Consider the following 15,659-nt stretch of genomic DNA (forward strand, 5'->3'; position numbering starts at 1 on the left):
GACGAAGTTGATGTTGGAAAGGGATTTTTGGATTTGTTGTGGTGTTGGGAGGGTGTGGGAGAACTTTCCGATAATGGCGTGCCCTACCTTGTCCACCAAGCACTTTGTTTCCTCGTTTGAGAATGTAAGCGAAGGGATCCCTTCACACCATCCGAATGTCCCCATCTCCGTGTCGTGATCAGCATCAAGGTTCACCGCGTCGGATTTCGGTGGTCCTCCACTATCCAGCCCGGCACCCGTGTTCGCGGGCTTTTCACCTAGATCTGGCTCAACAGGTTGGGTCTCGGCTTGAGCGGCCTTGTCCGTAATGAATTCCAGCGAGTAACCCAACGTCGGCGGACTCCCAACGGGGGAGGCCACGTCGATGCCTACCTCAGACGCCGAGTGCTTGGGTAGGATTTCCGGCTGGTCCCTGTCCTGGTCCAGCAGCTTGTACGGCGGGTCCGACGGGTTATCCGGCGCCAACGGCTTCCCGTTGAGCCCGGCCTCACCCCCTCCATTGTTATCCTCGGCTTTGAAATTTGTACCATCACCAGATTTGAATTGCAAGAGGCTTTGACCCATAAGGGAGTCACATGTCTCACTAGCTAGTACATGCCTATCCTTTTCCGGAAATGGTACATGCCATACCTTTCCGAGGATGTGTCCTCGTCCAAGACAGCTGCACTTGCAGCCGCCTCCACGCGCGTTGACCGGAGTACCCCTTGTGCAACGGCCTCATTCACCTCCGGTAATGCACCCTCCAGCCGAGTTCCGGTCACGACTTCCGGCTGGTGCCTGGCCGAGCCGTCCTTTTGTCCCATGGAGAAACGGAGCTCCCCCGCGAGTAATGGGAGAACTCCCGGCACCACCTCAAATGCTCCGGTGCTGGCTTCAAAAGGGCCAGGTCGTGCCTTTCTCTTCCACCGGCCCTTCTCTCTCTCCCCGGGCAGGGAGCTCCAACCGTCTTTTCCGGCAATGGCGCTACCTCCACCATTAGTTCCGGCAATAAGCTCATCGAACTCAAAGACAATCTTCTTCCTCACCCTTCCGGTCTCCGTCAATGGCACACAAGCGCTGCGTTTTGTATTACCACCGTTTTTAATGGGGTGGGGAGTGGCTGACTTTTTCATATTCCGTTTCGCCTTAGTTGGTCGGAAAACCCATTTCGGCGAGGGAGAGGGACTCGTGCCCTTGACCTCCTTCCCCGGTGAGTCCCTTCCGGGCTGGACCATGACCGACGTTAGGCCGGCCGCATATCCACCTCACCCAAAGGTGAGGGAGACCGTCGGCGTTGGACGTGAGATGGTTGGGGCAAGACTTTCTAGAGAGATGTGGGAGCTTCTCTCACTAAGATTACTTGCAAAATAGTTTACTCTTGTGGTGTAATTGTCATAGGGTGTGATGTAAATTGTTTTTTGTTCCCCCTAGCTTTAGAAAGATTGGTCTACTTGTAATGCACTTCCATTAATAAACTCTATATCAAAATAAAAAACAGAGAGAATTCCCTGAAATTCTTTCTGTGTTCTTCAATTAAAGATTTAGAAAGAAGTTTAAAAGAACTAAATCCCATTCCTAAAGTAAGGGATTCTTCAACAGTTTTTACGATATAATCGCAAGGAGCTGTGTCAAAAATTCCTCTTCGTTTAGGATTAGTCCAAATTGGACTAAAACCTGCAACTAGAGATGCCCACCGGTTCCGGTTCCGGTTCCGGCGGTTAACCGGCGAACCGAAACTGGCGGTTCCGGTTCCGGTTCCGGTTCTCGAACCGGAACTGTCGTAATTCGGGTCGCGGTCCGGTTCAGGTTCAAGATTTTTCGAACCGGAACCGTCACTGAACCGCCGGTTCGGGACGGTTCGGAACCGCCGGTTAACCGGATGAACCGCCGGTTCAGGTGCGGAAACCAAGGCATCAGGGAGGGCAGCTTTTCGAGCGTGAAAACCGGCCGGTTCCGGCGGTTTTGGACCGGAAACCGGCGGTTAACCGTGAAATCCGGCGGTTAACCGGCGGTTTTCCGCCAAAAACCGCCGGTTTTTTCCGAAAATTCAATTTTTTTTTTCAGATTTCAAATTCGAATTCTTCCATTTTCCCCCCAATTTTATCTATAAATACCCCAATCTATCCTCATTTACATTCACCTCACTCGTGTGTTAATAAGAGTTTCTCTCTTCAATTTCTCAATTCTCTCTTTGTCTCCAATTTATCATTTGTGCTGTTGTGCTTCCATTTAATTACTCAAGTGCTACTCTTATTACGCATTGTTATACACTTATACTTGTTCCCGTAGTTCTATAAGTTGTATTTCTTTCTCAATTGCTTAAACAAAAAAATATATATTGTTCCATATTTCTACATTTCTATTATATAATGTTGTATACTTGTATATGTATTGTAAATTGTAATGTATCGTTGTCCGTTACAACTCAAATTCAATAAAATTGATATCATTTCCACCTTATTCGTCTTATTTCAATTTAAATTATCCATTGTCTTTTTCCAATTTATTGTATAAGTCCAAATTTCTAATTTTTTAAAAAATCGAACCGTGAAACCGCCGGTTTTCGAACCGGAACCGTGTAAACCGCTGGAAAACCGGCGGTTCCGAACCGGAATCGGAACCGGCGGTTTCCGAACCGGAATTGGAACCGTGAAATAGCCTCACGGTCCGGTTCCGCTTCCAACTTCGACCAAACCGGAACCGGCGGTTCCGAACCGGAACCGCCGGTTTTGGAACCGTGGGCAACACTACCTGCAACTAGAAAAGGGTTAAACACCTCTGCTTTAATTGCTGTTCGTGATAAAAGACTCCTAAGGTTTCATGATTCTTTATTAGGGATTGTAGAAACCAGTCTTTGTGATGGACCAATTTATTTTAGTTGCTTTCCCAATTTTGTGTTGTCTTTAACAGACATGACCTTAATGCAAGCTTTATGCTTAGATATTAGAACCGAAGGGTTTAATATGGCTAGAGAAGCAAAAAATGTTATCCTTACATATAGGATACATTATAAGGTTATGAATTATGTTTTCCCAAGATGTAAGGAAATTCCTTACGATAGAAAAACAGACTACTCTTTTTGTCACTAATCGAGAAAAGAGTTATGTTAAAATTCCCCAGACTATTACTTGGGATCAGGTTAAATTACCTGAAAATTGGCACCTTGAAGAAGGCCATAGAACCGGAAAAACCGGAACCAAGAAAACTTGAAGACATAATAGAACACTCAAATGGTGATGTCGAAATTAGATTTTCTGATACAAGAGTCGCTCGTCTAAATATGAGAAAGCCAAGTAGAGTTTCTACCTCTTCCGTTCCTTTGTCTAGCTTTGAAAAGGAAAACATAAAAGGAACGTGTTTTTCACCTTCAGGAATAAATCATCCTGAATATAAGGTAGAAATTCCTTCTTCTAGTAATACTAGAAGAACCTCTCCTACCCCCTCGGAAATGGGTTATAGCGATTTTTCCATCAATGTCTTAAGTAAATAAGATAGAGATTTCGATTCCTTTTATTCAAAGGAAAGTGATTTAAAAAGAAAATGGTTTTCTCTTAAAAGTGAAAAGAGTCAAAACAAATGGTTTTCTCTTTATAGAAATTTTTTTAAAAAAATTAACGGAGAAAATACTCTCGATTTCTTTGAATTTCTTAGGAAAATGTATGCTTTACAGAAAAGAGATTTTCCTGATTTCAAGGACGAAAGGGTCATCTCTACTCTTGAGACTTCACTCAAAGATTTCAAAACTGTTTCTGGAAAAATTATTAAAAGTATCCATCCCCCAGAAATGAATCTTTCTATTAAAACATTGGAAGGGGAAATTCTTGCCTCTCCTTATAAAGGAAGCTCAACAGGAAAATTCAAGGATATTGTTTAACAGAACAATTTTACAAATCTTTATCTCAAAACTTTAGGAGATCAGATGAATAGGATAGAAGGGGTATCCCAGAACACCGAAGTTGAAAACTTTGGTTTAAACTTCGGTCCCAAAAGGGATAGCATGGTTTTATTCAAACCTATGCCTTCTGATAAGTTGGACATAAATTTCTGTTCCAACGTCTCCTCTGAAATGATTGGAGAGATTGCAAAAAGGTTAAATAACCTAAAAATTAATGATTGCGCTCCTCTGAATAAATGAGAAAAATCATGTGAATTGGAAGAGTCCGATGACTCAGAAAATTCTGATCAAAGTTTGGGTGAACTCGAAAAACAATTCGAGAAGATGGATCCATTAATCATTCAAAGTGGACCAATTACAAGAGCTAGAGCTAAGAAGATAAAGGAGTCCATGATGCTTTTAGTTGATGAAATAAAAGCCCAATTCCAAGACCATTCAACATTGGGCCAAATGGTGAATATTATTCAAGTTAGTGGGCAGCCCAATGCATGAAGTTTTGAGTCAATATATATCACATTTTGGAGGCCCAAATTGAAGATAAATGATGCATTTTCGTCCAAGTTGGAGCAGCAAAAATGAAGAGTCATTTTTAAGTTACTTTTTGAGTTAAATAAGTGACTTTAGATGTCCTAAAGTCACACCAATAGTTAGGAGTTACTTTTCACTTATTATGAGTCATTCTAAAGGTCTTAAGTTGTACTAATGATATGAGACTTTCAAGAGTCCATTCTAGCCTATAAATAGGCTTGTAAGCATGTCATTTGAGGACATCATTGATCAAATACGAAAATAGAGTTTGTCTTGTGAGTTGAATTCTCTTTGTAGAGTTTTTCACTTGTTTGGAACTTATCAAGACTACTTTGAGCAAGTTCTTGTGGCGTTCAACCATACCGAGGTTCTTGGCTGATACATAGCCAAAGGGTTCGAGGTTTTCCAAGCTCTGGAAGTGGAATCAACCAGATTATCAATCAAGGAAATCCGCTGCCAATCATTATTACGTGGGGTTCTTGGATCAATATATCCAACGGGTCCTTCGTCGTATCCCAATCCATATCATTTGGTATCACGAGCCAACTGGTATTGATCTATCCATAGCTTTATCTTACATTGTTTAATCTTTCATATCCTTGAAAAAAAAAATCCAAAAAAAACAAAAAAAATCCAAAAAAAAATCCGAAAAAAAAATCAGTACAAATATTCGAAAAAAAAAATCCAAAAAAAAAATCCGAAAAAAAAAACCCCAATACGTATTTCACCTCATATTTTCTTGACCATTTCCTTTCATCCTTCATTCAAGGGCTGAAGTTTGGTTGGTCGTTATTAGTTCTTGTTTTGTTTTTGATTTGTTTTTTTTTAACTTGTGTTATCTTTGCAAAAGAGAAAGAGGTGGATAAAGGCTTGAGTGGTGAGGTTATTTTTTTTTTTTTTTTTTTTTTTTTTAATCAAACACCTCTACGGTGGAGGGTTCGTGGGTCCCTCATCCCTATATTTCCAAAAGAGATAATTACAAGGCGTGGCCACACCCAAAAGTGGTGTGCCGTAACAAAATCAAGAGTAGTATGCGGTCCGATCCCACAAGGTTCGGACCTCATCATACTCCTTTCCAAAATGCAATTAACCACAAAGCTAGTCACTATTATCTCCCATCGTCTCATGATCAACTTTGATGCCCGTCCCCGTCTAGGTTTCGGATGTGCGACACTCCCATCTCGTCCAATCTAACCAAGTCCAATAGTTCTCTCGGTGCTGAGTTTTGTAGTGCATTCGTAGGCCACTGTTTTGGACTAGCCCCATTTTCGCAAGGAAGTCCGCCGCTTTGTTCCCCTCCCTGTGTATGAAGGTGGCTCGGAATTTGAGTTGGCGTTTGAGAATGGTTAGTTGCGCCACCGCTTGCCGAGCGGAGTGCCGGCCCCCATCCCGTCCCATTGACCAATTTGATTGCTTGCTCTGGCATCTGACTCAATCCAGATTGGTAGGCCGAATTCCTTGGCTATATTTAGCCCGTGAATCATGGCCAACAGCTCCGCTTCTAACGCCGAGTGGGCTCAAGGGGTGTGCTGACGGGCGACGAGCATCTTACCCGAGTGGTCTCGAATAATCCCGCCAGCCCCTGTACTACCGTTCGCTTCATTATAGGAGCCATCCGTGTTGAGCTTTATCCACGGCTGATCCGGGGGGTTCCATTTGATTGCCATGGCTAGGGGTAGCGCCCTGATTGCCGCCGCTTGTTGAGGAATATTGATTCCAAGTTTAACTCCCTTCCAATGTTTCGGCTTCAAGCTTCCATTAGACATAGCATTTCGAATGAACATGTGGACCTGCCATAACCACGTTTTGTGGTTTAAACTGTGTGCCTTGGTGGCGGCTCCTGTTTCTCTCCGACCAAATAAACCAAAGGATGAGGTATGGAGTGGCTCGGCTAAGATGTTTCTTGTTCGGCTGTTGGCACCTTCGCGCCCACACTTCGATTCTCGTAGGGATTGTGTCATTGATATGGATGCATGGGAAACGGGCCTGTGAACCAGCCGTCGAACTCACTCCATACTCTGCGAGCTCCATATCCCTGATGAAGAGGTGTTGGAGTGACTCAGTGTTCGGTCTGTGGGGGCAGCATTGGCACTTAGAGGCTAGCTCAATCTCCCGCCACTGAAGTTTCGTGTCAACCGGCACCCGATTGGAGAGAAGCCTCCAGATAAAGATGGCTATTGAGTTGGTGAGGCCTACCTTCCAAACGTCCCCCAAACCATGGATGATCGGGTTTCGTCCTCGAAGTGTGTCCCATGTCGAAGCCACCGTGAATTCCCCATGCTTAGAGAGGTTCCACCTCGGGATATCCTGTTCGTCATGGAGGATCGGTGTATTAATGATGCCATCGATAACATGCTGAGGGAGGCCGGCCTGATTGTGAAGGAGTTGAAGCTTGGGCACATCCCAACCACCATTTGTAATGAACTCCGAGACCCGGGTGGTTGGTCTTCCCCTATCATCAAGACTAAGTTCCCTCAGAGGGCTATTGCCAAGCCAAATGTCATCCCAGAAGTAGATGTCCCCTTGTCCCACTAGCCATCTCATGTGCGGTTGCGCGAGGGGGCCATGCTCTTGAGAGCCTTCTCCACGTAGGGCTACTCCTGCTCGGCAATCTCAAGGTGAGCGGTGTGGAGTTGGAGCAATATTTTGCCATCATGTATCTTGCCCAAAGGGAGTTTTGCTCCCGAAATCGCCACCAAAGTTTGATATTGAAAGGCGTGGAGGACCTCCATAGTTTTTCGGATCCCAAGGCCTCCTTCATCAGTGGGCCGGCACATTTGTTCCCATCCAATCCAATGGGTCCGCTTCTTTTCATTCGTAGACCCCCAAAAGAATCGGGCCATTTGTTGATCAAGTTGCTTGAGGGTACCGGCCGTGGGCTCGACGGCTTGAAAGATGTGCAAGGGGATCGCTTCAAGAGTGCTCTTAATCAACGTAAGCCTTCCTCCAAAGGATAGGTGACGGTGTGCCCATCCTGAGATCCTTCTTGCAATCTTTTCCCGTAGAAAGAGGAACATGTCCGTGCGCTTGACACCACGGTAGATAGGGACACCGAGATAGAGAAAAGGAAAGGCCCCTCTAGAGAAGCCTCCTTCCGCCTGGATCGAGTTTGCCCAATGTTCATGGGCCTCGGCAATATAGAAATTACTCTTGGCGAGGCTGACTTGTTGGCCGGAGACTCTTTCATATTTTTCGAGACAGGCTCTTAGCCGGCGCATAGGATTTGCCGCCGCTTGGGTGAAGATGATAATGTCGTCCGCATAGGCTAGATGGCTGATCTCCATGCATCTCCGGGAGGCTTTGAACGTCATGTCCTTTTGGCTGAGGATGAGCTTATCTAATGCTCGGGACAGGTAGTCCGCCGCGATTACGAACAGAGCGGGGGAGATCGGGTCTCCTTGCCGAAGTCCTCGAGTTGATCTAAAGAAGCCCGAGGGTGCCCCGTTAACAAGGACCGAGAACCAGCAATACCCAATACACCTCTCCATAAGTGAAATCCATGAATCCGGGAAACCCATACGGCGTAAAACTTTGAAGAGGAATGGCCATTGGACCCTATCATAGGCTTTAGCCATGTCAATCTTTACTGCCACATTAGGCGCTGGGGAGCATCTAGCAAGCTCATGGAACATCTCTTGAGCCAGAAGTGCGTTGTCGTTAAGGAGCCGAAGGCTCGGCTAGCACCGGAACTCGGCGCAGGAGACTTGGAAGAACGTTGGCCGCCGAGTCTAATCTCGCGTTTATCGTAGCTCTTGACCATGTCTTCAATTGAATTGGATTTCAACGCTAGTCCTTTTTTGCTTTGACCCAGCTTTGGAAGAACTGGTATTGTTTATCTCCTTCCGCAAGCCATCTCAGAGTCGCTTTCTGTCGCCAAAAGTCTTCATCCATCTTAAGCGATAGGATGTAGTTAGCAATGAGCCTGTTGATCTCCATTCTATTCCCCGGCGTTGGGTCCTCTACGAACTCAACTTGGGCCACGGCAATGCCCTCTTCAAGATTTCTGAGGTTTATGTGAACGTTCCCAAACACCTCCTTGTTCCACACTTTGAGGGCCTTTTTGAGCCTCGAGAGTTTAATTTGCAGATTGAGTAGCCCTTCCGCCTCAGTAGGGTGCGGCCAATTCTCGCGCACACAAAGCCAGAAAATCCCTCATGCCTGAGCCACATATTTTGGAAGCAGAAGGCCCTCCCCCCGTGGGGGAATTCATCAACTTACATCGAGCGAGGACCGGCCCGTGGTCGGAGGAGACCCGGGGAGATTGGTCACTCTTGTTGCCTCAAAAGCTTGAGCCCACGCCTCACTCACCATCACCCTATCCAGCCTTTCAAGCAGTCCATTCTGGCCCAAGTAAAGTCCGAGCCATCATAGCCTGGGTCAAGGAGTCTGCACTCCTCAATGGCCTCGGCAAAATCAATCATCTCTGCTTGATGGTTTGTATCACTTCCAACACTTTCCCGGGGGGGAGAGGATGGTGTTGAAGTCCCCCCCGATCATCCAAGGCGCCCCATCATCAATGCACGCAATCTCTCTCATTTGATCCCAAAGGCCATGTCTCTCCCCTCGAGAGCACTTAGCATAAACGGTCGAGATCAAGATAGGGTTCGGGAGCCGAGGACATGAAAACCTCCCATGGAGAATTTGATACGAGTCCACTTCGATCTCAAAGTTAGCACCCTCCTCCACAAAGATCCAGATCTTCCCAGTGGTATTCGAGCAGTTGAAGGCCAACCCTAGCGCTCTAGAGAATCTCTCCGGATTTGGAGAAATGAGCGGTTCCAAAAAAGCAAGGAAATTAATTTGGTAGTTTTAATTATTCTTTTAAGGACGTTTTGGTTTGGCGCATTCGCGATCCCCCTAACGTTCCAAAATAAGAAATTACATGACATGATTAGCATCAAAGGTCCTTACCCGGCGGGCTTGAAGACCCCCCTTGGAATTTAACAATTGATAAAGTATTTCCATCGCCGCCTAGACCGGTCTCCTTGGGGAGTGACTTCGCGCATATGCATTCAATATCGGGGAGCATCTCGTGATCCAAGTCATCCTCCGTTTCGGACTCATCCTCCATAAATCCTCGTTTTCCATAAGAGAGAAGTAGCGGTTGGCGGACATGATATTTTGAAGCTCTTGTTCGCCACCTTCTTTAACCTTTGGTAGTTGGCCTCTCCTCGAGCCCCCGGACATGGATGATTTCCCAGCCGGCCGTTCCCCTGCATATCCTCTTTGTATTCCCCCACGGCCCCCTCCTCGGTGGTAGGAACTAAATGCCGATCCCCTACTAAGATTGAGGCCCCCTCGGCCGCCTCGTTCCCCATCAACGTCTCGAGAGACAATCGCCGAGTCATTTCCTTCTCAGAAATCACCCATAATGTCCGGCCCCGACCACTCTCTATCCAAGGGGTCGCTTGCGTCCGGGCCCCTACTCGATTGTGCCTCCATTTCCTTACCTTTCCCTTGTTGTTTCCGGTCCTTATGATTTGTTGGCACATTTCCCCTTGCGATCCATTGATCCCATGGTGTTGTTGTCTCGGTGTTGGTTGTTACGTTGTTGTAGTTCTCTTCGGGGGTCGCTCCACCTTACCCGCCGCATAGCAAACCTCACTACTATGGCCGACATGCCTACATTCCAAGCAATAGGCCGGGATCTTGTCCCATTTCACTTGTTGCACTGTCTCACGACCGCAAATGTCTAGTATAATTTCCTCAGGGGGTGGCTTCGTAATATCAATCTCAATGCAAATTCGAGCAAACGAGAGTCTAGACTTGCTGGCCGTCGCGCGATCCACTTGAATCGGGGTACCAAAGAGTTTGCCAATGGCAAAAAGGGCAGCGTGGTCGAAAAGATGAATAGGGAGGCCAATGAGATTGTACCAAATTGCCGCGATCGGGGACTCACAATATGCGTCAAACTCCGGGGACCATTTGAAAACTCTCATGGGATGACGATCAATAACCACACCGAGTACCTTTCGGTCCACTTATCAATCGGGCATAATCCGCCATATCCTCAAATTGAACAAGAATATGCTTGGCATTAATGTATTTCCATGTAAAACCACAATTAAAATATGATATTATCTAAGGCCTTTTGTATTTGATGCGATGCGGGAATCGAATGAGAGAACTTACCAACGATGGCGTGGCCAAGGCTCGTTGCTAGTTTTGGATTTCCGCACCGAAGTAGATTGCCGGGATACCATTTGATGTGGTTGCAAAGCCAATATTTTGGATCTTCTCCGGTTCAAATACCTTCGACCCTTCGGGGTCCGCGGACTCCCGGACCATAACTGCCGTGGTCTTTGGTGTGCTTGTGAGTCTCGCGACCTCCGCATTTCCGTCGGGTCGGGAGTTCGCCAACGAGGTCTTGTTCCGGGCCACCCATGCCTTGTCAAGTTTCTCGGGGCCAGCCACTAGTTGAGGTCCATAGGGCTCGGCTGAATCCACCATTATCATATCACCTTGAGGCATTTCCGTGGCCACCTCCGAGGGTTGGTTAGAGGCCGCCGAGGAGGCCTTGTTAAGTGCCGAGGTGCTCGCCGTGACTCGAAGAGGTTGTTTGGCCAGCTTCGGTTGCGGCCTCGGGTGCAGCCGACCCCGTTCAAAAGCATCTCGGATTTTCCGGGTCCGACCGCGTTCAAGAGGGGGAAGTCCTCCATGGATGGGACATTTGCAGCCAAGGAGGGTTCCGGGGGAGGTCCAGACGCCCATGTGAGGGGAAGGCTCGGCCGGCATTCACGGTAAGGGCCGCCGGCTAGTTGTCGATGAGAAGAGGTTGTGCCGACAAGGAGTCTAGCATCTCCGGTGTGTCAAGGGACACAAGGTGCAAGATGGGGTAGTCCTTCTCCCTTCTCTCTAACTTCTCTCTCTAGATTCTCCAACGCCGACGGTAACCAGGAGGCTTCCCACCGACGGGTCAGTTGAGGGAACGTGTGGTCTCTCGGGCAAGGCTTACTTTGCTTGGTCGGTGGTGATATGCGCTCGCACCCGCCTACATGGTGATGGCCGGTGGTGAGTTGCCGGGGGAGGGGGCCACGGCCGCTAGCCATGAGTCGCAATCCCTCTCTACGCCGGAATGGACCTTCTCAATGATGGATCGGCCAAAAAGGAAGAGGATAGGAACCCCATACCCGGATAAAACACGGCGTGCCCTCAAGCGCGCCGGCTTTGAAACGGGTTCGGAGGTGAGTAGGGCTAAGAAGATGATGATGTTTGAAATGGCGGACAACCTTGTCGCCGAACGCCATGGTGAAGGGAGGAGGTCGCCGGAGGTGAACAGCTTGTGTTGGGGAGTTGTTGAACGCATTAGCTCAAATAGCTAAGGAGATGAGCACGCCAACAGTGATGTGGAGGAACTCGATTGTGAGGAGGTGGCCGGAACTTCGCCAGCGCCGGCCAGCCGGAACGATGATGTACCAATCCAAGGAGATGGTGCTGGTTCAACCATCAACAAGTGGAAGGTATAAGGGACCATGTGAATCCTTGTCTTGAGTGTGGGGGTGACATGTGAGAAGTTGGATGCATGTGACTCACCAATGAGGGAAAGGACAAGCTTACTTTGGCATGGGGAGATGAAGTGTTGGCTCTTTTTGGTTAGTGGCATTTGAATTCAAATTCTACTCCATGTGCCACACACCCTCCTCCCCTACCATCGGTCATGGTGAACACAAGGGGCACCGGCCTCCCGACGCCCGGCTGCCGGAAAACTCGCCGGAAACCTGGTGCCGCCGGCGGGAGCTTGGAAGGTGCGAAAGTACTCCACCCCCAAAAGGGGGTCGGGGAGCGTGGGAGGAGAATCAGCCACGCACAAGCCCTTTAAGGCCGAGCCAATACCTTTGGATGACACCAAGATTAAAGCCGTGGGAAAGGCCGGATGCTTTGAAGGCACACCATCCCTTACCTTCTCCGATTCTGAAACGGACGACCTCCCGGAGAAGCTAGGGCTAACCATCGTTGGAAAGTTCTCACACTCGCTCCCATCTCCCTCCCAAATCCAAAAAAGCCTTGGAGGTTTGGGATTAGTGGGTTCTTTCACTGGAAATACTTGAATGCGAAGCACATCTTAATTCAATTCCAAGCGATGGCCGACTACGCTAATGGGAACCCCAATTGGTATGTTGATATCCACCCGATGAGGGTGTTCAAGTGGGCGCCGGACTTTGATACATTTTTTGAGTCGCCGGTTGTCGCCGTTTGGTGCAACATCATGGGAATCCCGACGCATCTCTTTGAGGAATCGACTCTCATGGCAATCGGTAAACTACTAGGCAAGCCACTACAAGCCGATCATGCCACAATCCATCATAGCCGGCTCTCCTTCGTAAGGATTTGCGTAGAGATTAACATCTCTACTCCCCCGACGGAAGATATCATCCTTAATATCCGCGGCAAAGATTCAAGGTACAAAGTGGCATGGGACCGTATCCCATTGTTTTGTGCTAATTGTAAACATGTTGGGCATGAGATAGAGGATTGCCATGCAGCGGGAAGAAAGGCTCGGGGGAGAGACAAGGATCGCCGAGCATCATCCAAGGAATACCACTCGAGCCATGCCGCCAAGATCATCCGCCGTGAGTGGCGCCCAAAGGCCGATGCTTGGGTCGACACTCCATCGTCCATTGGACACTTGGAGAAGGCCAAAGATAGTAACAACCACGCGGAGAACTTTGAGGGTACATCGGGTGCGGGATCGTCGAAGTCAAGAGTGGCTAGTAGGAGTCACCCAAGTGTGGATGAGGATGGCTTCCAATTGGTGTCGAGGAAGAGGAAGGGAAAGGTGCATGAGGGCGATATGCACATCAAGGCTCCACACGTTGAGGATTGGCATTTGAAGGGAATGTTGCTACGGTGACATTCGGGAGTGTTCCATCGGGTGCGAATGACTCGAGATTTAGCTCCATGAGTGTCGCATGTGGGGCCCCCCAACCGGGAGATAGAGGGCCTCATCGAGGACCTTGATCCAGGAGGGCATGTCCCTAGCGGAGGTATCCCGATTGCGGGCCTTAGCTAGGTGATGGACAAGATTTTTGGGGATGCAAAGGTTGCATCAATGGTAATTGGATTTGAGAGTATTTAGATGACCATCCTAGTTGTTAGGGAGGCCATCGTTGTACTCTAATTGTTATGTCTTGACGAGTCGTCACTTTTGGGCGACTCGGTGTATGTTTGGCTGTGGCAAATGGTTCCAGGTAATGCACAGGTGTGGGTCCGCCTCAACCCTCCGCCCCTTAGGGTGTTTAAAAAAAAAGGTGCAAGATGGGGTCATTTTTTGGCAGCTCATGGGCTACAACGGCTAGCTCTTCACATGATGGCTCAGTGTGGAAAGCCACCAAACTACTTTCGGAAAGTTGTTTTGTTGTTGTATCCATTTCGGGTAGTTTGACTTCCACATCCCCCAAGGAAAATTGTACCTCGTTTGTACCTTCCACCATGTGCCTTGGGACGGGATGGAGCATAGCCATGTCTTCACCGACGGACTCTTCGTCGCCGACGGGGTCATAAGCCAGGTCCGGCACCGCCGCAGCTACTCCCTCGCCGGTGAGTGCTCCGTCGGACAAGGGGTCTTCCACGTCTAGGTTTGTGGGCACGGGATCCTTCGGAGTAGATTTCCCTCCTACCTCCATTTCTTTATCAACTTTCACGTCCGAATCTTGACCGGCCTTAACCACGACCAAGTTTAGTTCCTCATATAGGTTTTTCTTATATTTGAGACTTTTTGTTGCATCTTCTTCGTCCTCCTTAGTCGCGGCTCTCTTGAATTTCGGCTTGGCCGAAGGGGATGTAGTGGTAATGAATCTCTTGTTTCCTAAACCTTTCATGGTCGGCCTTGGGGTGGATCTCCTCAGCCTCAAACGTTCTCCGGCACTCCTCCGGGCTTCCTTCTTGTACGCGGTTGCATTTGTTAGGGCTTCTCCGGCTGATTGAAACACGGCCTCCGGGGGGGCTCTTGTTTGGGTCGGGTTCCTCCATAAGACTTGGGTGGTGCGGGCTTCAAGAGGTTGTTCCGCGCGAGGAGGCCGCCGGTGACCGTTTGGTGGTATCCGGAACCCCTAGGATGATGAAGGGGTGCCCTTAAGAATCTCTCCCGAAACCTATCTTGTCCGGAAGATCCTTGACACACCAATCGTCTCGGACGGACCAGATGTTCCGAGATGGAGGTTATCATACAATGGGGAGTTCTCACTAGCATCAACTTGGGAGACCATCTGAACTCAAAGACCTATCATCCAAGGCCTTGATGACATATGGAAAGCGGGCCTCACGTCTTCTATTGCTATCTTCATATGGAGACTTCTTTCCAACCGAATCCTGGTGGATACGAAGCTTCAGTGGAGAAGAATGGAAATGGCCTCTAAATGCCAATGTTGCCCACATAGACTGGGCATCGAATCACTTCAACATCTCTTCATTCAAGGGGCTGGCGCTCGCGGTGTGTGGAGGGAGTTTGACTCCTGGTTCGAGGGATCTTCACCACCCCTCCGGATCAATGACACTATACCAGAAAGACTCGAAGTATGGGCACGGAGAGTCCAGCAACCCGGTAAGAAACACCTCAGTCGGGCTATGTCGTACCTTATCCTTTGGTTCATTTAGGCGGAGCGAAACACGAGTCGCCATCAATCGATGCAGTTTAAGCCATTTCATGTGGTTTGGCAAGTGCAAATGTTCATCAGAAATAGCATGGCCAACAGATCCTACAAACCGAAGCACTGGAAAGGAGTCCGCCTCAAATCAACGTCCCGAGCCAAGTCGAGCCACGGAGGACTAGGCCCCTTGCGATGGTTATCAAATGGAACCCACCGGATGATCCTTGGATCAAACTCAACACTGACGGAGCATACAACGAGGCAACGGATAAAGCCGGGGGAGGAGGAATTGTTCGTGATCATGAGGGCAACATGCTTGCAGCCTTTGCCTACCCTCTCGAGGCTCACTCAGCTCTCGAAGCGGAGCTTCTAGCAATCCACTTCGGGTTGCTTCTCACCTCAGAATTCAGACGGCCTATTTGCCTACCCTCTCGAGGCTCACTCACAGCAATCATTAGGATGGATGCAATGGGAGTCCCGAACTTTCGGGTCCAAAATGAAGATGAAGAATAGTCTCGAGCATTGGATGATAGGAGTGTGATAAAACATCCCAAATTTTTGTGACTCTTCTTATATGTTATTCGAATTTTGGATTCTTGGAATTATGAAACTTTCGTTTCTATGTGATTAAGTGTTTTGCGTGAAATAAATTTTCGTGGTTAATGTGGAAT

The sequence above is a fragment of the Salvia splendens genome, chromosome 20, assembly GCF_004379255.2.
Source record: "Salvia splendens isolate huo1 chromosome 20, SspV2, whole genome shotgun sequence".
Classification (NCBI taxonomy): domain Eukaryota; kingdom Viridiplantae; phylum Streptophyta; class Magnoliopsida; order Lamiales; family Lamiaceae; genus Salvia; species Salvia splendens.